Raw genomic sequence first — 26,232 nt, forward strand, 5'->3', positions numbered from 1 at the left:
TCTATAATATGCATAAAGTTCAACTACTGAAAAAAAAATCTAACATAATGATAAAATTAAAATTTTTAGATACTATTTTGTTGTTCCTCTAGTAAATAAGCAAACTACATAAACTACCTATACGAAATGTTGAAAATAACCTTTGATTAGAGAGCATAAAAATGTTGAATAAAGTTACATCAAACTAAGAGTTTGTAATGAAGCCCTTTTCCCTTTAACAAATGGAAGTACTACTTTTAAAAACATTTTATGTATTAATAATATAGTTAAAATAACTTTCATTGAAAATATTTTATTGATTGCATACAATTAGGATGAGGCAATAAAAAGATTGAAAGAGGGGCAAACATACTCGTAATGCTCGAATTCAAGGCTTAATTACTTGAGTTAAGCAAAATAACTATATTTTTTAACGGCATGGTACTAGCAGTTAGCTTTCTTCATTTAAAGAAATTTCGAAAAGCTTGCAGTTTCGGAAATATAAAGTTTTCTAAATTCAAATTTTACAAATTTCCAGAGGCGTTAACTTGAAGGGATGAAGGTGGAAAAAATTTTCTTCTAACGAAATTAAATACTTATTAATGTTTAAACTTGCTAAAATTTCAGACTCATACAATCAGCGTAAATTTCAACAGATATTTTGGTTTTTTAAAGTTTAAATATGCTCAAATATTAAAACGTTCCTTATACTTTTGTGCGTTAGCAAAATTCTAATGGTTGGGGTACAATAAATACTTAAAAATGCCATTGTTAGGGTTTAGGAGGCTACAAATTTTGGGGTGGGGAGCGGGGTATGTAAAAATTTTCTTCTTCGAAAATATGTTCCTATTAAAGATCTACGTACAAATGAAATTTCAGGTTTCTTCAAAAGTTTTGTAAAATGTGCACGGAGGGACGGAAGGAGTGGCGAGCGGACCGACGGATATATTAAAACCAATAAGCTTTCTTTTTCAAAATTTATTTAAAAAAAGGAAGGAAAAAATTGTGCAAGTAAAACGTACTTAATTTTTTTTTTTTTAAAGTCATGTTTTATGTTGCAAGTATGTAAATTATGTAGGCACAATAGCTACATATTTTCATACTGTAACTATAGAACTATAAAAAAAAATACTAATTACCATTTTATACCTCTTATATCATAATACATCAGGAGTATACAATATATTATGTGTAAATAGAATTGTGTGCTATGTTAATAATACTATATAAAAGTAAGAAATTGATTTCACTTCATACTTCAAGGACTAACTAAAAATACCTGCCTATTCATTACAATGTGACCATTTTCCTGTTAATTTATGAAACTATTTTATGACTTGTAAGTTTTCCTTATCAAAATCTTTTAAATATTAAATATAAAATACTTACTTTTATTATATTATGGAGACGAAAGAAAACAAATTCTCTCTTTTTATATGGTAAAATTAACAAGAAAAAAAAAATGTATATAAAAATATGGCAGACCCTAAAATTTATTAAGGACATTATAAATTTTCTATAGTTATTTTTGATTTTTCATATTTTAGTTATGTGATGATTTATTTCAAGTTAAATAATAATATGTGAGTGTGTATGTAATATAGAGAAAAACTTTTTAAAAATATTCAAGTACCTACACAAAGTCTACACTATTACGAATTTTTTACACATGCAAACTGTACTATACGAAAATTATTATGTATATACAAGTATATAGGTAATATACATATTATACATGTAAATATAAGACTAAAATTATGAAAGCATTTTCCGTATAGGTTCTTAAGTAAAAGTAAAAGAAAAAGTAAAACATTTTTTTTTCGTGGTTTTGATTTTTCTATACTTTTACCTTATTTCGGAATGATTTGACTATATTTTTTTATTCAATTAAAATCAATTTAAACCTAGTATATATAATATGTATGTGTATGTATAAAATACACAAACATTAACATTGATGATGACTTTTCATAATTTTAAGTTGACTAGATTTTCATAATAAATAACATATTAACTACCAACTACATTGTGATGTACAAAAATAAAATGAAGAAAATTAAATATAAAGCTAGGACCTGTAGGTTGGACGACGGTCTCATTATAAAGAAAAAGAAACCTTCCTTTTTTTTCATTTTTTAAATGAAATGCAAAGATTACAATCGCAAGATGGGGGGGAAACGTAAAATTAAAAAGAGAAACTTTTTTTAAGGAAGAATGTCCTGTCTTGACCTAAAAAAATTGAAAGGAACACAAAAAAAATAAGAAGAAACAAAATTTTTTTACTTGCATAAATTGAATTTTAAATCAAAAATTATGACAGAATTGACGTTATATGATTTGGCTTTATATTTATTCATTTCGATTCCTTCAGCGTAATTTTGTCAATGTCCTTTTAGAATTTAATTCTGTAGTCTTTGAATTTGAAGTTCAAGTTAAAAAACTTGTAATTTGTATAGATAAAAGGTTATATTAGCTAATTTCAGATTAAGAAACAAAATTAGAACGAATGCAATTGTGTGAAGGCCCTCGTGCAAGAGGTATACAAGTACTGAATGAACTCAAATTAAGAATATTGAAAATTAAAATAGAAAATTTTACTAAATTCAACAATCAATAAAATAATTTCTTTTTTTAAATTATACAAAATTGTTGCTTTTTACTTATTTCTAAAATTTTTGTAATGAATTTATATTAAAATTTATTGCTGCCATATTCCAGGTCTATAATTTAAGCTGCAAAAACGAATTGGTTTAATTGACATTGTGATTTGTGAAGTGTTTACCTTAAGTCAAAAATGTTTGAAAAGTAGCATTTTTCCCTTCAACAAGTGAAAATACCGGTTTTAAAAACAATCTATGTATACCTACTATGTTACACTATTAAAAATTTCAAACTATTTCATTAAGGATTGCATATATTTATAGGACGAACGATTTATGCAATCTTTGAAGTTAAACAAAAAAAAATTTAAAGAGGCGGTAACATATAGTACTCGAATTTATAGGGTATTTGCGTTTAATTCACAAAAAGAAATAATGTTTCTTGCTGTCATGGCATTTTCTGTTAGTTTCCTGGTCTCTGGATATTCGGAAAGGCTTGAAGTTTCGGAAATGTGAGGTTCGGAAAATTCAAATAATATAAATTTCAAGATGCAGTGGAGGTGAAAAACATTATGATTTATTGTACAAACATTAATTAACAATCGTCATTTGGAAGATTCTTTGTCGTTTGTTTAATTTTGGAGTAAGTTATTTAGAGTTATTTCAAATTAATAAGCACTGTAATTGTATTCAAACTATGGCCTTAATTAGTTTAATTAACTAAGAACTAAACTGTATATACGGATCATAAGCTATTAGAGCATACTAATAATTTCTGTGTAAGCAATACGAAATTATTATAAAAAATAACATTGTTCTTGCATAATTGTTATAATCTTTATAATAAATACAAAGTTTCCATATTTAATTAATACTTAATATACTCGCACAAATCAAAAAAAAAAATATTCCAAATTCTATAAAAATTATACCAAAAATAATAAAAATCAAATAAAACAAATACTAAAAAAAAAAACAAAACTCATTACGAAATACAAAAATCATTAACCAAAAGATTTAATTTTTCCTTTATTAAAATCATTATGTACTTTTATAATATATTGTACTCTTTTAAAGTTGTGAATTTCTTTTTGTTGGGTTAAGGTCCTTTAAGATAAAGCACAAAACTAGAAACAACGAAGAGAAAAACACCCTAAATCAATTCATCAAAAGAAATAAAATTTCCGTTTGACCTATAGCGTTGCTTAATTATAGAAGTAACGCGAAAATAAATCTAACTCGTAAATAAATGTATATATGTATGTAACTACATTATATTATGTACTTTAATATGCTACGTACAGCGTACACATGGAAGTAATTAAGGACATTTTCACAAATAACTCACGTGTATGCATAGAAAGCATACAGCTACTTTGATCGTATATAGTTAGATCGTAAAAATATTCGAATAAACGATAATTATTGTATACAAATTGTGGTACAAATTGTATTTTAAGAATAGGCTACAGAAGAAATTTTCATTTTTTTCTGTTTTTTTTTTTTATATTTTCCTCAACTGAAATGAATAATGTTTTGGTATTTTGTGTGTAATTTTTGAATGATTAGGCTCTAAGAAAAACATAATTATAAGTACAAATATTTAATTTTAATGCAACATTTACGAATATTAATTTTTTATTGTACTTTTTACATAATTTCCTTCTTTTTCAATAGTAAGAAATCTTTAATTTATGCTTTTGGGGTCTAATTTTAATTTTATATAGGATTTTTTAATACAATACTGAAACTAAATTTTTATTATGTTTTGCAATAATATTGCGTTTGATCCTATTTGCTACTTAATCTAACTAGCTGGTAAACAAAATTTTATAAATAAATGAATATTAGAAAATGGCGCACAACAAAATTTAGTAAAGATTTTCCAAAACTATACATTGTTTTAAATGGAAAATAGAAAATTAAGTTAAGAAATTTTCAAAAACTAAATTCGAGTAATAGATAAATTTGGATGGTGGTTTGACAACCCTGTCGATACTAAACTTTGTCGTTGTTTCAAAAATCTAAATTACACTCATGTTACTAAGAATGGAATTAGACAAAAGATATTATACAGTTCAACCTAAAAAGAGCCCATTTATTTCAGTAATCTGTTTGAAATTAATTCGAAAAAAATTTTAATTATATGAACAATCATACTTAGTAACATTATAGAATTTATACAGGGTGTTTCGAATAAGGTAGAAAATAATTTCAAATTCCTTGATCAATTTGCAGCAAAAAATTTTATGGATTGGGGATGGGGAATGCAGATACACTAGTTTTCGAGCTAAAGCTTGTTGAAAAAAAAGGTATCAGATTTTTGCTTTTCCGCTTGCTTTAAAGGCTATTGATTACTTTTTTATTTTTGGCCTTACAACCAATTTGATCTGCGCCATAGTTTTCGAGATAAAGCACGTCAAAGTCAGAAACTATTTCTATAATTGTAGCATTGGTTACATTTTAGGAAAATTTTTTTTAATTGCAAATCAACGATCAACTTTAACGAAATGTTGTCCATTTAAAATAAGAATCTACCAGTAATATCACAACGCAAAGTGAACCGAATCAATGGTAACTTATTCTTTTTAACTTTTTTTAATTTTCCAGAATATTTTAAAAAATCCTAAACTTCAGAAAAAAATTGAATATCATTAATATGCAATTTAAATCGAAACAGGCAGCATACAATTAACAATTAATATGGATTTTTCATTAATTTATTCGAGTATTTTAAAAGACTCGTTTATTGTCATAAAAATTTATATAAAATATGTATAAAATATTTAAATCAATTGTAAGAGAATTATGCTTAGGACACAATGATTTTTGTTATTAAGGTATCCTGAAAGGCATTTATTAAGGTACACTGAGAAAAAAATTATCGTTGTCAAAATTTTTAGTTTTATAAAAACTGGAAAGTTAAATAAATTTATTGTTATTTCCAATTATGCAAGTAAATTTTCACTGTGAGTAAGTAGTGTAAGACTCTTTTGATAATGCGGCGTCAGCGAAAAAATAGATTGATGTGTACCCTCCTTCTGTTAGCAAGGATATCAAATTTAATAAATGTAGTTCATTTGGATTCATACTAACTATTAATAGATTTAAAAGATTGAACATTCCTCAAAATAATTTTTGAATTTTAAAAATAGAGACCTCCACTGTACCACTCGAATTTTTAATGAATGCACTAGAGCCTCTGTTGTAATTTTACTCTTATTAAATAAAATATTTTATTGTCAAATAATCAAAAGCTCACTAATAAAACAAAAAAACATTTTAAGATCTTCTAAACGAAAAATAAAATAAATTCTAGAATTTAAAATTTGTATAGCAAATTGCTTAATGTTCGTTAATCTGTATAGAGCTTAAAGTGTGTGCATATAAAAGAATCAACATAAAATTAGCATATTGGTACTCTTATTAAACTTTTGAATCATAAAACTTTCATTTGAAGTAATAAATTATTTTTTTTTGTAATACACAAGTACATCGGTACATAGATTTTATATATAAATTTATATTTATATAATATGTATATATTTTACATAATTATAAATATATTGATATTTATTTGGTAAAATTGCGTGATTCAAGCAAACAACACATAATAAAATAATAACAGTAAAAAAAACAAAAATTAAAAAAAAAAAATAAAGAAGAAAAATTTCTTTTGGTCACATGCAAAAATCAGGACCCTTAAAATGGCGACAAAATGACTGCCATTTTTATCGTCTTATTATTATTTTTATTATTATTGCTATTATTTTGGTGTTCATACAGGTACATAATTCATAATATACTTACCTAAGTTGTTAGAATTACATTATGTATTGTAGTATATCCCTCCCGCCTCTTCCTCCACAACATTCAATCCTATATTATATTATGTATATAGATATACATAGTTTATTGTAATAAACTTCAGGATAAGAGTAATAATTTTAAGGTAACATAAATAAATTTTAATAAACATTAATATAAGTACGTAAGCTTAGTTGAATTACTTTTAACGTCTACGTGTCCTTTTTTCTTAATGTCAATCATTTGAAAAATAACTTTTAGGTTTTCGAGTTTATAACATTGTATAATTTTTGTTATTTCACTTCATGAGTATATTCTTAATTTTGTTTCTGTTATACTTTTCTTCTTTTATACTACACAAAAAATTGTTTTTATATAATAGTATTTAAATGCAATATATACCTATATAATTACATAAGGAAATAAAATTTATAGTTGAAATACTTATATGGTAATATAGACATGTGTAGTGTACATAATAAAGGACCTGAAGTACAAAATTTGTTAACGATATTATATTTTGAAACATTGTAGCTATAAATCGATTTATGATCATTTAATAACTGAAATTATTCAATCAAAAAATTATTACATGTTAAAGCGATAATACACGATATTTTGGTACATTATACTGGGAAAAAATTTCGAAGAAAATCCTGTACTTAATTAAGTACAGAAGTAAAATTTTTTAATTTTGCATAATAAATTTAAAGCGTACAATTAGCCGGTAAATAATTATTACGGGGTTTGCATAAGCTGAAAATTTTGAGCTTGAATTTTGTTCCATTACTACAAAATACTTTAGTTTATACATTGGTACAAATAAATTAGTAAAAAACTAAGGTGCCTATATTTTCAGTATACGCTCGAAAAAAAAATTAAAAAAAAGAAATTCAAATCAGTCTAATTGAGTTTCTTCTTATCCTCAAATTACATTATACAAATATATTATGATTGTTGCTCACTTTTTCTCATTTGCCGAGTAAAATAGCGAGATAGACGATCAGATCCTGAGAATCAAATCACTAAAATAATGGTGATACTAATGATTCGAGTCTATAACAAAGTTTGGCCCCATTATTTTGATGTTTCACTTTACATCGTTTGCTTTAATCACAATCGAACATTATTATCTTTTTTACCTTGTTTTACAAAGACAACAAAAGTCGAACAAATTAACAAAATTTCAATACATTTCTCAAAATTTTTTAACTTACAAAAAAACTTACAATTACGGACCCAAACCTTAGTAACAATTACGATATTACTGTAACGTGTAATATTGAAGTTATAAGTTATTTACAATAATTAAAACAAAATGTATGTACCTAAATATATAAAATATATGTAATTAGGAAAATATGGATTCGAAACGTTTTTTCAGCCTTAAAATTATTTAGTACAAAAGAATAAATACTGCATTTTTATATTTTGTTTAAAATATTTCTTTTTTTTCCGGTTGGTGGCCTTTAAGAACATCTCATTCGCGGTTATGAAATAAGAACGCTATTAGACCGCCAAAATACTGCTAGAACTTAAAAAAAAGGATTTCCAGAAAAATTTGTAAAACTTCCATTATTTTACACCAGAGGGCCATAACTAACAAAACTTTTACTTTCATCAAAGTTTTTTTAAGCTTCGACACATATTACTTAATTTTTTAAAAAGCTTCGAAGTATAAAACTTTCTTGCAAGTTTCTGAGAATCTAAAATTTTAAATTTAAACGAAAATTATTTTCATATTAACAAATTTTGGTAATTGAAAGGGAGCTTTTTTATTTGACGAATACAGCGGATGTCTAAAAAAAATAAATACGATTATCGTAATGGTTGTAATTTCCGGTTAAGTTTTATTTTTATACTTCAAGTTTGATAAAGCTTAAAAAAAGGATATAGAAAGCTTTTTGGAAATTCTGGAAATTTTTCATTTTTTTGGGATTTTTTTTGAAGAATCTTTTATTCATAAATATTTTGGAGATTTCGTAATTACGTGGGAATATTTTGAAAAAGTACTAAATCTGAAGTTATAAAAGCTCCAAATAAAGGAGCTTTTAAAAAAAAATTCTTTACATTTCTTATTAAAAATAGATGTCAGGTCTTGTCAGAGTAAAAAAAAATATACCTGCATAGTGTCTCATATTATTTTAAACATGGTTTTAATGCAGATATGGTATGCGATGGTATGAATGTTAAATATGTATTGAAGATACAAACGTAAAGGATAAAAATTGTAAAATTAATTAAATTAGTTTCAATGCATTGCAAATTTTTCGACTAGCTTTAACAATATTTTTCTTTATTTATCCTTTTCTCCTTCTCTGTTTCATGTCGAGCTGATCCTTATGTTATTTCTGGAATTTTCAAAAAAGCCCTGTAATTTTGAGATGAAAGCCACTGAAAAGGAATAGAGCAGCAGTGTTTGAGGTGCGTAGAAACCCTAAAATCATTTATGTAGCTATTTTTGGAAACAAGTTCTTTAAGACTTATTATTTAAAACAAGTTCTTGTATGTGTTTCTATTTAGCCTTAAAAGGACCAATAGAATAGTTTAAAGTTTGTCTTGTCACTACTGCAAAGTTCATTAGAATTTGTCAGATCCTTTTATGGTATTATAATTAATTTGCTGTTTAAGTGTTTTGAGGAATGCTATGGCTAAGAAGGCGTTAAGCCCTTCTCTAGTTAACTTAAAACTGCGCCAAAAGTATTTCAAAGAAAACAAATTATTTCAAAAAAAGGGTTAACATTCTAAAGTTAATTTATAAATTTGCCCACACCCAAATAATATTAAACGTTATAGTGTTCCCGAAAGAGTAAACATTTATACACTACCGCAGTACTCTAAAGAAATTGAACGATTATTTTTATTTCGAAAAAATATAATTGAACATAATTTTATAAAGACTTACCCAAAAAAAGGAGTATCACAAATTGACTAAAGTGCATAGGCATAATTGTTGTTTATTCAACAATTATTTATGATATCTGAAAATATAAATTTAAAAAAAAATTTAATTTTCTTCTAAATAGACTGATAAAAAATATTTAAGATAATAGCAATGTTTATATGTATGTGATTATGAGTCATTACTGTATAGCACTGTAAATTAATTTGGCAATCAAACTAGCAAAGAACTCAGAAGACAAATAGACTTGCAAATAGATTTGTATGACTTATAGATGTTGTGATTTTACAAAAACAATTTTGTTTAAACAATTTCTTTGTATAGAATAATTTTTTTTTTGTATGGAACTTTAAAATCAATATTGCCTGACCTATACTCAGGCCCGGTTCTAGCTTGTTTGGCGTCCTAAACTGTTTCCGAAAAAAGCATCTCCCACCCTCCGCTCTCGTTATAATAAAATTCCGCATAATAAATTAATATGGTATAACTTTCGTATATAATAAGGCTGATTGCCAAATTAATCATAGAATTAAAACCGTGGAATTAAACTTCCAGATATTTCTTTTGAAATGTTCGTGTATCTTTTTCAAAATTTTTAATGGCGTCCCTGTTTTCTGGCGCGTATTGTAAATGCATACTTTGCATATATGGTGAATCTGGCGCTGCCCATACTGACTGTCTTCTGAGTGTTCCTATTATTAATTTAATATATAAAAATTTACAAGGATATTAAATGGTAATTCGTCACGTTTACTGTTAAGAAACTATACTGCCAGAGGAAAATAATCCCGAAGAATTACAGAAAACTCCTTGTTTATAACTGAGTTCCGTGGTACAAGTATTGTAAAGACTATTTTTGATTAATTAATTAATATTACTAATAATTAATAAAAGAAAATGTAAAACCAACTAAAATTTCTAGACAAAATTCTATTTTACATTCAAATTTATATAAAATTTTAAATGATAATACAATTATTTTTTATCTCAAAATTATTACAATAATTAAATAATTTCAATTTTATCAAAAACTATTAAGCAAGCACAAATAATTTCTTAAAATAATAGTTTTTAAAAAAAGTTTTACAATTTTGTTAACTTTCAGAAAGCAAGAAAATTTTTAATTTATCGTAAAAATTACAATTAAAAATTTTAATCTTCTCATAACAAATTTATAAATTCATCACAAAATTTCTTTTCAATGTGATTCGACTTTTTGATATCAAAAGGACCATAACATAAGCTTTCCTCTTATAAGGTTTTCTATCATTTTTTGTTTTTTTTTTCATTTTATAAAATAAAATTTAATCACCAAATAAACATAAAATACCCATATGTAATTCATATTGTGTATCCTTTTCTTTTCATTTAACAAAAACTAAATTAGAGTAAAATGTTTTGAATAAATTTTTAATGAACTCAATTTTTCTTTTCTTGAATTTTAATAATTTACATATACATACATAGTTTTTGATAAAGTTATGATAAATAGAATACATATTTGCATTAAAGGATCTTTTCTAAAAATTATCATAAATTTTCCTTAAAGGATTTTTGTTTTATAATATAATTTTGTTTATCTTAATAAATTAATAGGTCTATTGATATAGTTTAATCTTTAATAAAATTTATGCCCATATTATATCAATTAGAATTTTTATTAATATTATATACGATATCCTTTAACAATGAAATTGTATAATATATATGAAAAGGACTTCATGTCTATTATGTTTGAATACAATTATTTTATATTAATTAAAATATGGTACATTTGAATACATATAATAGTTATACATTATAATTATAACATGATGTGAAGTAATTGGGAACTTAAAAAAAGAAGACAAATTGAGAAAACTCTTGAAAAAGGATAATGTGAATCATGAACAATTAAGAAAAGGTCAATGATCTATAATAATAAAAATATTTACAAGGGTTACCTACTTTATATTCAATCATTTTGATTAAGGATTCATCAAAAAATTTTTTAAAATTAACTTTTTAATATTAGACTTTATTAACAACAAAATAATGTAGAGTTCTATAAGGAACAGTATACTATATTTAAAAATCGAAAAGTTAATTTATTAATATTAAGGAAACTCTGAAGGTCCAAATGTCACAAATTAAAAACCAAAGTTTAAATTGTCATTCGATAAATACATATTATTTATTATCGAAAATGAAAGGATGCAGAATTGAAAGCTTTGTCCACAAACGTACGATTATAATATTATGCAATGTAAGCATACTTAAAATACAAAACAATGAGATTCAAGAATGAATCACTGCGAAATCTAATGAAGCTCAAAATGTCATCTTGCAAAAAAACAGAGAAACTGAAAACTTTGAGATGAATATTTTTAACTACTGTGTAGATTTTAAATAGTTTGCAATAGAGGTGGAAAATTTAGCAATGTTTATGAATAAATTAGATTAGCAAAATTTATTTATGAACCTAAATGTAATGCAGTCTTCGCGATATGCTGCGGTTATAAAAGGTCTAATATGTTTCTCAAATTTTTACTAACCAGTGCTTACATAAATGTTATTCTTAGTAAAATAAGATATAAGGGTTATGATGATTTTTTAAAAATTATATGTGATAGAGAAATATAAAAAAAAATTATCTTTAGAAAAAATGTCTGTCGGTCCATACTCTCTTTCATCTTATTTTCGACTCGATCCTATGACCCTCTAACATTATTATGGTATGAGCCAGTTTTGTGGTATGTCAAATATTAGCAACCGAATTATTGCAATGGTCTAATTTTAAGTTATGAAATATTTCACTGATTGCTAGAAAAATTAACGAAAAAATTTTTCGGAGGTGCAAGAGCTCGGAAATCGAAAACTTTTTGAGCTATAATTTATAAATTCTTTAAATTCTTCGAATTCCCAATTATTAAATGTTAAATAAAGGCATTTTTACAATCTTGTGCACACGACCAACTATCGATGAAAATTATCATCAGATTTTTGCATTATTACATAAAATTTTTAAACATAAAGGGATTAGGAGAAAAAAATGTCTACATATTTTATACGGTTCTCACAACCTTATTTTTGTAAGAATCTTTACGCAGCTTTCAACATAACTTTTTAATCAAATTATTTTACTTTCTTTTTGCTGGACCTATATTCGAAATTTATTTTTTACTTTTTAGTACATTTGATGCAAGGGGGTTGTTTTTTAAAAAATTTTTTTAATATTATTAAATTTTCTGTTTTTTGGTTTTTGTGTATTTCATATTTATACATGATGTCTTTGCAAAGATCTTAATCGATGCAATTCATCTAAAGCCTATATATTACACATAAGGAGATTTCCATCAACCGGATGTTTGGGACATCACGCACTAGCCCTGTGCTCCTCATAGGAGTGGAAAAGGAAAAAAAGGAAATAATATTTTTGTTCACACGAAATATTCTTATAAAATTATTAGTAACTATTTTTGTATGAATTTCTCTTTTTGACAGAATTTCCATTTTTGACAAAACACATTCCCTACTTTTAAAATACATTTTATTTAATTAAAATCCGATATGAAATAATATTTTTTAATTAAATTTTTTGGACAATACAATTATTATTTCAGACAGCATGCGACCATTATGTGCATTTATGGTAAATTTTATTTTTATTTAATAATTTACGAGTTTTTAATATTGGATTTAAAAACTTCAGAAGAGAGCAAAATTTACAAACTTGGCAATCGCAATGAAATAATAAAATTGACCTCGCATTGCAGTTATACGAAAAATCAATTTTGAAACTTATTAATTAAATAAATTGTTATTTATAACAGAATCAGGTTTAAACATACATCTCTAAGTATCTATGTATATTTTGTTGAAGGTGGTAAATTTTTTTATAATTAATTAATATTTCAAGAAAAATGTAGCCAAATAAAATTCAATTATTTGGGGTTCTTATGAGTGAATTAAAGTTCGATTTGAGAAATTTGTCACAGAATTTACAAATTTTCCAAATGCAGAATGAAGTCGGATAAGAATAAATAACTTTTTAAATTTCAGAACAGGACAGATTAAGGATATTCCAAAATGAGACTTTTTCCGAATTATCGATTATAACACAAGAAAATGAGTTTTAAAAAAAAAAATTTGAAATTAAATTCATGGGGCAAGCTATAGGTTATTTTGACATCAGACTTGTAAGATCATAGTAATTTATTCATCAATATCATGGTAGTACTAAATGAAATTTTCATCAATATAATTATTGCAGATTACGTTGCAAGATTGATCATAATTCCATTGATTTAAATATGCTGAACATTCAGGACGTATAATGCATGCATGTATCATTTATTTACAAAAAACCATTGATACCACATAACAACACCCACATTTGTGGTGAAAGTGTAATTATAAATTTTTTCCTTGTGAATGCATCATTCGATATACTTTATGATTGTTTCATTGTCACGAATATATTTTGCTCAAATTCAAATTTATAATCTCATAACTTTTCATATCTATGCATATTGGAATTGAATTATAATTAAAACTTATGCCATCATATCAAATGATGCATTTAAATTTATTAAATTTTAAAATTTTCATATTTAATTCAAAACTTATACGTCAAAAAGAATAATATTGAAATTTAATTGATTCAAGCAGCTTAGTAATAAAATTAAGATAAGCGCAAGTGTTAAAATAAGCGCATTTCCTTAAAATTTAGTTATTACGTATAGTATTTCCGACTCAATGGAATCACATTGTTACTAATGTATATATTTGGATTATGAATTGTTTGATCTAATTTTGATTATGTATGCAAGTGTAATTAACATTAAATTGAAATAAATTCTTTACAAAATTTAAAAATTTGAAATACTCAAACGCAATCCAAGGACAGCAAGGTTAACATCTTAAATACCCAAATGAAAATCTAACGGTAAGCTTTACTTGTTCAGTTATTAATATTTATTTTTAATTGTTGAATTATTCTAATTGAAGTTAGAACTGGGTTTAAGTATTTTTGCTCACAAAGAAATTTTTCGGCACAAAATTTCCAAAACTTTAATTTTATTGATTTTTAGATATACCTACGTCACAAAATTTTAACACGAACATGATAAAAGCCGAAAAAATTTGTAACATGAATACTATATTAAAAAAATTTATATAATTTGAGCCGAACGTACATTTCTTATTATTTAATATTTCTGCCTAAAAAATCTTGATTGCCTATACGATCTCTTATATTTTTTACAAATTATTTCTTACACAATTTGAGTAAGTTGCAGTTAATTGCCGATATTACTTTAACATTTCGGTTTATTTCACATTAACTTAAAAAAGTATATGTTTATGTATTTGTATATCAGTTGAATTTATTAATTCTATATTTTTTGTTTTCCTTTTAACTAAACTTAGCTCCTTCAACTGAAAAAAAAAGAATTAGAAAATTATTTTCTAATAATTCGCAAAAAAAGAATCATCTAAATTGTTTTCTTTCAATTAAACGTGTTAGAAAAGTTTATGAAATTTTTGACAGTTTCAGTCCCTAATTATCACTTTTTGCCAGTATTGAGAACACAATCTCTTTTTCTCTCTTTCACTTTTTCCGTTTCCATCTTAGTGAGATATATACTTTGTCTTTAATAACTATAGCAATATCTTTCATTTTTATACCCTATATCTTAGTAAAAAGTACATTAACTTTGGTATGAATAACTTTAAAACCCCTTGAAGGAGTCGTCAAAAGTAAACGCTTAAAATTGTACGTTGTTTTCTACTCACACATCCGACCGCAAGTAACTCAAAACCAAAAATCGAAATTATAATCAGCAACTCTTATAATTTTTTCAAGTATTTAATTTTATATTTCTGTAGAAAATCTTAACCGACTGATTCTTACAATCACAAAAACTTACCTTAATTAATATTTCAAATTCAGTTTTATTATCAATAATTATCATGATGTAGGGTGTAATTCAATCGGTTTCAAGTTTTACTGAACTGATTTTCCTCTCGTTATTTATTCGGTTCATGTATCTTCCATTATTATGTCTATATGCAGATCATAAAAACTTAGGTAGAAGAGGGTATCGAATAATCTATATTTATATTAAACAATTTACTGATAATCATTTCTCTTGATTAAGTTAATAATTTGCTATTATGCATTATAAATCTTATAAAATAAAAAAGAATAGAACAAACAAAAAATTCACCAAGTTTTCTGAGAGTTGTTAATAAAATTATAAGTAAGTAATCAATAATAACAATAACAGAACTACGTGATTATGTTATTTTTATTCAGTATATACATACATACAAGAATATTATTTAAAAGTTATCAAAAATATATTTTGTTAGTATAATTTCTATGTTTGAAAATATAAAAATTAGGCAAAAAAAATAAAAAGAAAAGGAAAACTGAAACTAAAGAATGTAATTGAAAATCCAAAGTTTTCGTTTAATTTGGAAAATCATCACACATATACATATATAATGTGCATATATATATGCATTAACATCCTTGAAGATCATATTATTCATTTTGACTCTACATGTTATATAATATAATAATATTTTAGTATATAATCTACATAAATACATACAAACTTTGAAACAATGTCTTTATGCATGTATAAATAACATCAAAAATTTTTAATATTTACATAAAAGCAAGTACATAATGGCAGCATATAAAATATACTAACATCTCTACAATAACGACGGACGTGACGCAATGAATTTCATTAATGTACCACAAAAAAGAAAAAAAAACGGATGATAAAAATAAAACCAAATAGATACATTGAAAAAAAAAAAAGAAAAAGCAAAAAAAAAAACAAAGTTAAGGAAAATTGAAAGAAAACAATCAACCATAACGTGACTTTTGAGACTTAAGTAGGATTTTAGCTCGCTGTACCAAAACTTCTAATCAAATCTAAAAAATTTTATATCTAGATGTTATTCTAAAATAGTTTTCCAGTTTTTTATCAAAAAAAAAATTTTGACTTAATTTAAAAATTTTATTAATTTCGAATAATTAAATTTAGTTGAGCCAAATCAATGGCTTGCAATGCAACCACTTTTCCCTCCAACAAGTAAAAAATAATGCTTCTACGAACAATCTGGCTATGTCCTACATTGTTAAAATTACTTTAATTTTCCTTTGAAAAAATTTCAAATATTGCATACGTTTAGGATGAGGCAAAAAAAATTTTTGAAAGAAGCGGTAACGTAATGTTAGAATTTAAAGGTTAATTGTGTGAATGAAGAAAAAGTAATTATATTTTTTAATGACTTACAGTTTCGGAAATAAGGTTTCGGCAATTCATAATATTCCAACAATTTTACACATTTTAAGGAACGATAACTTGAAATGGGAATGTAGGTTGAAAAAAAATTTTCTTCTCGAAATATGGACTAAATATATTTTATTAGTGTCTAAAAACTAAGAAGAAAAATGATATCAAAAACTTGAAGAAACAAATTTTAGATAACGGTCATTTTATCATTTTGAAATCCAAATATGGTAAGTCGCGAAAGAAGAAGCCAGCCACTAGATTTTTTTTGGTTTCGCTACAATGAGTTGGTAAAAAATCACATTTTTATGGTTTTGGGGGGCTATAACTTTTAGAGGGAGGAGAAAGGTAAAAATTTTCTATAAAAAATTTTAGATATTTCTAGTTTTTTTCAAATTTCCTGATTTTTCTGATTAATTTTTAACTGTCAATGCCTTATATCAAAAAAAAATTTATCTGAGCTTTTAAAGTTTAAAGTTTAAAAATATTTTTACAATATTATAATACTGCCATATTTGGAGGTTATAGCAGAAAATTAATATATAAACCGTGATGGTCATAAATATAAAACGACCTGCGATATAATCGGTCACTAAACTGATTTTAAATTACATTTCGATATCACTATTGTTTGAAAAAATTAAAAGTAACAATATGTGAGGAAAAGCGATGTTCGTACTCTACGTAATGAATACAATTATTCCACGACATAAATTTCATATTTTAAGCGGTCTGTAAAGTAATACTAATAATTAAAATATAACGCGAAAAGATTTTTCTTCAAATATTCTTATGTAGTCAATATAAAAAATGTTATGTAAAATATCAATTGGGAATGGCCAAAGCAATTCATTGTATAGTAGAAGAGAGAATAAATATATTATCGCTCCAAAATAAAGCTTAATCTGAAGGATATATTGAAAAATTTGTTAGAGGTTACTAAAAGGTCGATGATTGAAAATGTGTTAAAACTTAAACCGAACGCAAAAAAGAAAGGACTTAGCCTTCTTTTAGTAGATCAAACTTGCACTTAGCCTATTTCAACCACACAAATCTCGCAAACTAATCCTACAGTACTGAAGTTTATGCCACACAAAAGGGGCATTTTATAATTTGCATTGGTGTTTGAAAAGACAATTTGAAAAATTTGTTACTTAGCATATCTTTGTCCTTCACTTTCGATATATTGCTTGAACATTCAATTTAAACGTAAATATAATTTATAATTATCACCTTATTCAATTCTTTCTAAAAGAGGTTCAGGCCGTTGCTGTTAAATTATGTATTCTATTTACTGTCGAAGCACATGACAGAAAATAGAATAATTAAAATTTCAGCTTAAAAATATATACAATTTCTTTTTTTTATTAATTACTAATATTCTAATTATAATACGCATATCGTTTTAATGATAGCCCAAATCTATTATAATCAAGATCAACTCTGAACAAGAATATTTTATTCCATTGTGGTTTTTATACTTTGATTATGTGCGGATAACCTTAATAGAACTTCAAGTATGTGATTGATCTAAATAAAAAAAAAAATATGTTGTTCTTATTATTGTTTTTGAAGAGACACATTATATAACACACACACACACTGAAATATTCCATGAAAAATTAAAGTATATTGGACTACATTTTTATAGTTTACGAATAATGAATGTGTGTCTGTATACATATGGATTTGTTTTATTATATCGATAGAATGCTAGGAGCTGCATTATATTGTAAATATTAAAATTTAATAGAAAAATGTTGACATACACATACTAATACACATACATACATACATACATATAAAGCAGATATTACTAATTTTAAGGGTATACTGTATGTGTACATATTTATTGCAATATTATTTTAGAAAAGAGGACCTCATCCTATAATAAAATAATATTGATATTGTGAGGTCATACGTGACTTTTAGCGATTTTCATATATAATTTTAGATGATATTATTTTTATTTTTTTCTTATTCTTTTTTTTATTTTTTATAAACAAAACATTTACCGTATCAATTTGCAGATATAAATGTTATGCAATTTATTATGTTTCTTCTCTTTACTTGAATTCGCAAAAAAAATTTAATAAATTAAAATTAAAATAAAGATTTTATCCGGCGACAGACATTAGACTTCCATATTATACGTGTTATTAAAATTTTGTTTTAATTATTTGTTTAGAATATCCTGTGTATTTTCCAAAAAAAGTTTCCGATTACTTTACGCTTTCTTATAATCAAACTCATTCTATAATTCTTCATTCTAATAATTTTATACCACGATTGTGGGGTGTTTCCAGTATTTTTTTGCACCTTCTGCAATTCACAAGCTATAAGACTATAAAAATTTGCAAATTATCAAATTTTGTGCGATTATCTTTTCGACAATTTAAGTTTCAATAGGCTTTTATAAAAGGAAGCATTTTACTCAACTTTTGGTTCAAAAGTATATGCTCTTAGATCTTGTAGATAAATTTGATGGCAATGGAATTTTAATGTTAATATTATATTCTTTCTTCTGTAAATTTTCCAAATTCCAAGTTCCCACACAAACACATCCCCTAAACTTATGCAAAATTATATTTCAATGATTAAGTACGAGGAAAGTCATTGATCTGTTATAATTTTTTTCCCCCTTTACTCCTAGGAGGAGCATAAAGGTTAGTGCTTGCTATCTATCACCAGTTCCATCGCTTCATAGAGTTTTTAACTAGTTAGGTTACTAGCCTGCCGTAGTTTTTTACTTTATATTAAATATTTAAGGTTATTGATATTTTATTGTTTATTTTTCTCAGCTTTTTTAATATCGAGTATTATAGGTATTTGAAAATTGTATTCTAATTTTCTGACTAGGGGTTAAATACTATATATACTAATTACCTGACTGGGGTTAAATATAAGACCCTTCGGTTAAAGAACTGGTGCCGTACTCACTACACCAATGGTCAAGTGCAGTGATTTGCTATTATCATTGATACCAAAAAATTCCACTACAAATGTAAGCTCCTTTAAATTTAAAATTTTAAGTGAAAATGCGTGATTTTTAAAAGAATAAGTTTGGTAAAGATTACACTATATTACTTACAGTTATTTTGGATTAATTATTTAAATAAGAACATTGTTAACAAATTTCATATCGAAAAAATCTTACAAATTAATTACCAAAAACCAAAAATTCACATAAAAATACGCACAATGATAATTTAATTCGAATTTCGAAATGTAAATTTTTGAATTTTGTGTTTGTTTCTCTTTTTATATTAAATATATCGACATACTTACAAGTGTAAATAAGTGGTTATATATGTATATACCAGCAAGTATACAATAGCAAGTACTATAAGATAGACAGTTTTAATTGTACATATGAAAATACAAATTTATATGTAGATATACAAAATTATACCAATAAATATACATAAGATCCCATATACTCATTTTTGTCTTGATGGATAAAAAATTTTCAAAACGAAACCATATATAGGTATAAATTTTCTACACAACATGAATATGATTTGACAGTCCTGACAGGTTTCTTTATATATAAAAGAAACTCATCATACTCTGAGATTTTCATTTAATATATGCACTCTTACTTAAATCTTCGCATACAATACACACTCACTCACCGCTTCACTATATATTTTGTGTACATATTCAATGTTCATGTTCATGTCGAAAACGTGATTATCAAAGGATAATAGCACAAGTCTATAACAAAAAATAAAAGATATTTTTTTTACATCTTAACTTTAACAAAAAAATTCGCCTGAAAAGTCAAATATTTCATTAAATTTTTTTGGTTTTTTATTTTTTTTTTATTGGATTGGTAGTAGTTTTTTCAAGGCCATGCATACACATATAATAATATACGTATGTGGGTATAAAAATAATTTTCGAAAATTGGTTCCAAAAACAACAAACTAAAAAAAGCTTTTACTACAAATGTTTACGTAAATTTGCATAGCTATGTACATGTGTATAGCTATAAGGAATGCCTGTATATTTCGAAGAAAAACAGCAGTTTAATAAAGTAAGAAAAAAGGGATACTAAAATCAATTTAATATTTAGGAATTTTTTCCAAGGATTTGTGTAGGTTAACGCGTATTTTAAAGTTATCTACCGTAGTAAATAAGTTTCAATTGCAAAATGAGTTTCAAATAAATTATTTTCCTGTTATATGGGATATCACTTGAAAAAACTATGAAAACCAAATTGTACATTACTATTTTACTCTTAGTAAATTACAAAAAACAAATCTCCCAAAAGTATGCAAAAAGATTATGCTCCTAAAAGTATTCAAAAATTAATGAAATCCTAATTTTCTCGAATATACGAAGGGGGAATCCAATACCTCTAACCACAAAGTAAAAAGGTTTCTCTTGCCATTAAAGTTCACAACTATTCCTTACGTACTCTTTAACCAAAAGCAACATTTTAAGTAAGTCCATGTATACACTCATACAAATAATTTTTTAAATAACTTATTCAATTTAGTAGTAAACCCTTCGTTCATAAGTCTAAGCGATAAATGCTTATATTTCTATGTTTATTACATTTTAACTACAATCCTGTACAAATCAAACAATCTGCTTTGGTTCAAAACCTGGAAACAAAACTAGAAAAACGAGTTTTAGTACCTACTGCACAAAAACTACATACTTCGGAAAAAATCAAGTGTCATTTTGAAAACTTCAATTATGGTATTCAGAAATTAGGCGTAATAAAAATAGATGAATAGTATCATTAGTATTATATTCACATTATATGATTGAAAGTAGTGATTTTCTTACTAAGCACGACAGGGTATTTCAAAACATGTTATAAAGCTATAATACCTTTGGTATAACAATAATTTATTAGCAATTCTGCAAACTTAAAGAATAAAAAATAAAAGCTTTTTCGAAATTACAGAAAAATATAACAAAAATACATTTACCTTCCGATTATTTTATGTCCTGAATTAATTATTATGTACGAAAAAGAAAATCGTATGTATCGAAATGAGTCTGCACAAAAAAGTCCTGAAAATTATTACGAACACACATGTTTTTTCGTCCTTAAATAAAATTTTGTTTTATATATTTTATTTGAGTTGCTTATAATATGCGGACCATAAAATGCAGGGATTTTTTTTTCTTTTTCCTTTCTGTTATATTTAATTTAGCCACAGAAACAAGAAAAAACGAGAAAAAAAATAGAGTTGACCTTGTCAACTCTGTGATACCCGTACGAATTTGTTATCCTATGTGCGAATAAAGATGCCATAACTGACTATGGGACAGACTATGACTTTAAGTTCCCGTATTACCATATTAATTTATGCAAAATTTCAGTACTGTGAGTTTTTCAAAATACTGTGTGTGCCAAGCTACTATTTAAGTTGTACGGCAGCTACCAGAAAGAGCAAAGAAATTTTAACGAATTTTATCATACACATTGGCCCTACTAATATATTCGTTTGTATGAAATTTCAATACCATAACTTTTATAGTTTCTGAGATATAGCCAAATAAATTTTGAAGTTGTATGGCAGGTACCAGATGGAGCCCAGAAATTTCATCGACTTTTATGGGACATATTGGCCCTACTAATATAATCGTTTGTATGAAATTTCAATACCATAGCTTATTTAGTTTCTGAGATATAGTCAAATAACTTTTGAAGTTGTATGGCAGGTACCAGAAGGAGCCAAGTAATTTCAACGGCTTTCATGAGACACATTGGCCCTACTAATATATTCGCTTGTGTGAAATTTCAATACCACAACTTTTATAGTTTCTGAGATATAGCCAAATAAATTTTGAAGTTGTATGGCAGCTACCCGAACCGGTACCCCGATCATGTCCAATTTAAATAGGGTTCTGGCACTTACTACAATAAATCATTTGTGAACTTAAATTTGGTGAACTTAGCTCAATTAGTTTTTGAGTTATCGTTGGGACGGACGGACGGACGGACGGACGGACGGACGGACGGACGGACGGACGGACGGACGGACAGACAAAGCTAAATCAACTCAGAATTTGACGCTGATCAAAAACATACACTTGAGTCTATATCTAAGACCGTTATTTCTTAGCGTTACAAACGGTAAGGCAAATTTAGTATACCCTTCGAACATACGTTCGTACGGGTATAAAAATTAAAATTAAAATATTAGTTAATTGTGGGATGAGAATTATTTTTCATAATATGTACGTATACATAGATAAATTAAATTTTAAGCGTTCAAAATTCACATAGGAATGAAGAGAGATATTATTAGAGAGTTAATAAATTTTTTTACATTTCCGCTATAAATAAAATATGGAGTATATTTTTTGAGAGCAATTTTTTAATTTATTGTCCATGTTGTACTAGGTTAGGTATAAAGAAGTAAATTAATTTTTTACTCTAGTAAATTTCATATATTTTGTTTCAGAATTTTTTGTGCAAATTACAAACTGAAAATGTTAACCAAATATACAAGAATTAATAAAGAAATAAAATCAAGGATATTAGTATATATCCTTAGCAAACATACAAAAAACTGACCAAGTCACAAAATCGAATGTTCACAAATTCAGCAAATTAACTCGAAAGTCTTAGAATCTTAATTTTGAAAAATTAACAAGGTGTAAAAGACGAGTTAAGTGATCGCTCATTTAAATTTTGCGTGTGCATATTGGTTATATTTTTTTATGCATAAAGTATATTGTGCTATAGTTTTTTAAAGCTCTTTTATATAAGGTAAAATATTAAAGAAAAAGACCTAAATAAACTTATATACGTGTATAACAACTACATTAAATATTATTTTTCTATTATGTTCTAAAAACTTTTTTTCTCTACATTATATAAAATTAATGGATTCTGAAATGATCAGAAGAAAATTTTTCCGGAAATTTAAACATAACCTATATATTCACTTTTTCTATTACAATTATATTTACACATAAAATATAAGTATACATGTATAAATTTTATATTATAAGTGTATAGACAGAATCAAAGGAGAAGAAATTTATAATAAGAAAATTTAAGTGTATATATATGTAATATGTGTATATTAAAAGAATATTCGAGAATTAAAGGATAATATTCAGTTATTTGTTTTGATTAATTTTTAATTAAAAACTCTTTTTTTTCTATTGAAATTAAAAACTTTTTTTTTCTTTGTTTTTAAGATTCATATACAAAAATAATAAAATTTAGAGTACCTAAATATAAACATTTCGAGTATATAAATATAAAAGTAATGTTACACTTGAAAAAATCTTAATTTAATTTTATATTATTTATAGGCTAGCTACCATTGGTCAATACAATTTTTTTTGGAAAAATTTTTTATTGTAAATTTAACAATATCTGGCAAATTTTAGACTTTCTAATTTGAATATAATATGTATTATCAAACTTATGATTTTAAAAGTTTAGTTTTCTGGTTAGAATTATATTTTGAGAAACTAGACTGCAAATAATTTTCCTAAATTAACTCTCTGCATTAAGGAGTCTATTTCAGACAGTATTTCGAGAATATTTTATCTAGAATTTTCCAATCACAAACGTCTTTTGTTAGATAATACCATAGAGGAATAACAATATTCCAAGAACTAAGCCAAATACAAAAAATTCTAAACAATATTCGGATTCCACTTTGCAGGAATCAAAATTTAACAATGTTTTTAGTCGTAAACTTTTCTTGTTCTATACATTATACAAGCTATTGATTTGAGATTTGCCAAATCACATTTAAAAGGCGTTTTAGATCCTTAATTCATATACAAAGCAGACATCCAACAGAAATTAACGTTATTGAATGGAAAAATAAATGGAATTTTTTCACTTTAAATCCAATATCCTTAAAAACACATAAAAGTAAATATTTTCGACAATTTCAGTAGCCTGAAAAAATAAAGTTTCCAATTTTTTTTTTAAACACACCCAATATGGATTTATAAAAAAAACAACTGTTTTACGAATAAATAAAAGATTAAGATTTTTATTTCAGAAAACCTGAAGATAAATCAAATTGGCTATATTTTTTTTGTTTTAATAAAAACAAAGCAAATCGAATTCTAAATTTTAAATTCCAAAATTTTAATGAAGCGTTCAAACAGAAGTGACATATTATTTCAGTAAATCTAAATTTACAATAAATCAAAAAATTGTCGACATATTTATCAAATCAAAGAAACTTTCCTAATAAATTATTGATGACAAAAAAAAAAGAAGAAACAAAAGAGCAAAAATAACAATAATAATTAAAAAAAAAAATAAAACAAAAAGGAGAGCAAACACCGTCACAAAAATTTTATTTGAACTGAAAATATCACAACATCCTTTCCGCTTTTTGTTCTGTTTTTTTACTTCAATTTCAGAAAAATTAATTTCATTCGTTTCCGGAAAACCTTAACAAAAAGTTTCCAATTCACGTATTCTGAGATTGACACTTTTTTTACGATATTTTCTTTTTTCTTTTTTTTGTCTTTTTATTGTTTTCTTTTCTTAATTTTAAACAACAAAATCTTTAGAATGTAAATTTTGTTAAACACGACAAACAAGCAAATCAATTCGCTAACAAGAAATTCAAAGATAACGAATTCAAGATAAATAAGTGTTTTATTAAAAAGCGCATTTCCTTAAAAAACTATTTAAGAGTTTCAACTACTAGTTTATTACTTTCTTATTTCAGGATTTTTGAATCAATACAATAAATTCAAAGCTTCGAATATTGAAGTAACTGAAAGGGAATTTTTAGACATTTTGCGGCATGAAAAATACATATTCCTTTTGGAGTGCTAGAGACTGTAACACTTTTAAATCAGTGGTTTTCAAATATGTATGATCATTTTAAGCATATCTATAAAGATTATTTAAACGACTATTCGACTTGCATTTAAATACATAATGAAGTTTAATATTAAAAGATGTACTGACATAGCTTTTAATTTACACTAGCTCCATTAGTTTTCATACTTAATTTATACATGTGCCTAAGTTTCTGAGGAATTCGCGAAGATAATTAACAAATTAGTTTCGTTTTTCATAAAAGTATTATTCATGAAAGTTAATTGTTTAAAAAGTTTCATTTTCCATCACGAAAAGTAAAAGAAATTTTGTAATCACATGCTAGAATTAAGGGCAAAATGGGTAATTTTTCCCTTAAATGCTGAAAATTTTGCAACAAAAAGAGGGACAAACCAATTTTTTTTATTTTCAAATGCTTTTTATACTTTAACAGTTTTAATTTTCTATTTTTTTACAAAGATGAAAAATTTGAAAATCACTCTACTTTTTCAAATATTTCTGCAATAGATTTTGAGAAACGATAATATTGTAAAACATATTATTACCACTCTTATCTACAATCTTCCTTTTGTGACAACACCACACATACATATACAACCATATATTTTAATGATATTTAGAAAAAAAAAATAAAAAAAAACATTTCCATTTTATCCTTATTTCTTTATTATACTACCCCATATAAATTTCAAGAGTATATATTAAAATTGTCTTTATTCACTTGCAACACACTAAATTAAGAAAAAGAAGTTTAGCTATGGTACTGTCAGATGTCAGTAGTATATAAAACCAGATTTAAAATTAATTGGCTTTTTTTAAAATTCGCAAATTATTCTCAGTCTAAAAATGAAA

General features: G+C 25.3%; 1 long non-coding RNA gene across 1 annotated transcript in view; it reads right to left on the reverse strand.

The window, feature by feature from the left end:
* Positions 1-9,289: 9,289 nt before the first annotated feature.
* Positions 9,290-26,232, reverse strand: part of LOC129610004 (uncharacterized) — an 86,770-nt gene continuing 69,827 nt past the window's right edge. Inside the window, exon 4 of the long non-coding RNA XR_008697069.1 lies at positions 9,290-9,367. This is a non-coding gene — a long non-coding RNA (uncharacterized LOC129610004). The remainder of the gene's footprint in view (positions 9,368-26,232) is intronic.

Source organism: Condylostylus longicornis, unplaced genomic scaffold (genome assembly GCF_029603195.1).
Source record: "Condylostylus longicornis isolate FDR11 unplaced genomic scaffold, ASM2960319v2 ptg000004l, whole genome shotgun sequence".
NCBI classification, from domain to species: domain Eukaryota; kingdom Metazoa; phylum Arthropoda; class Insecta; order Diptera; family Dolichopodidae; genus Condylostylus; species Condylostylus longicornis.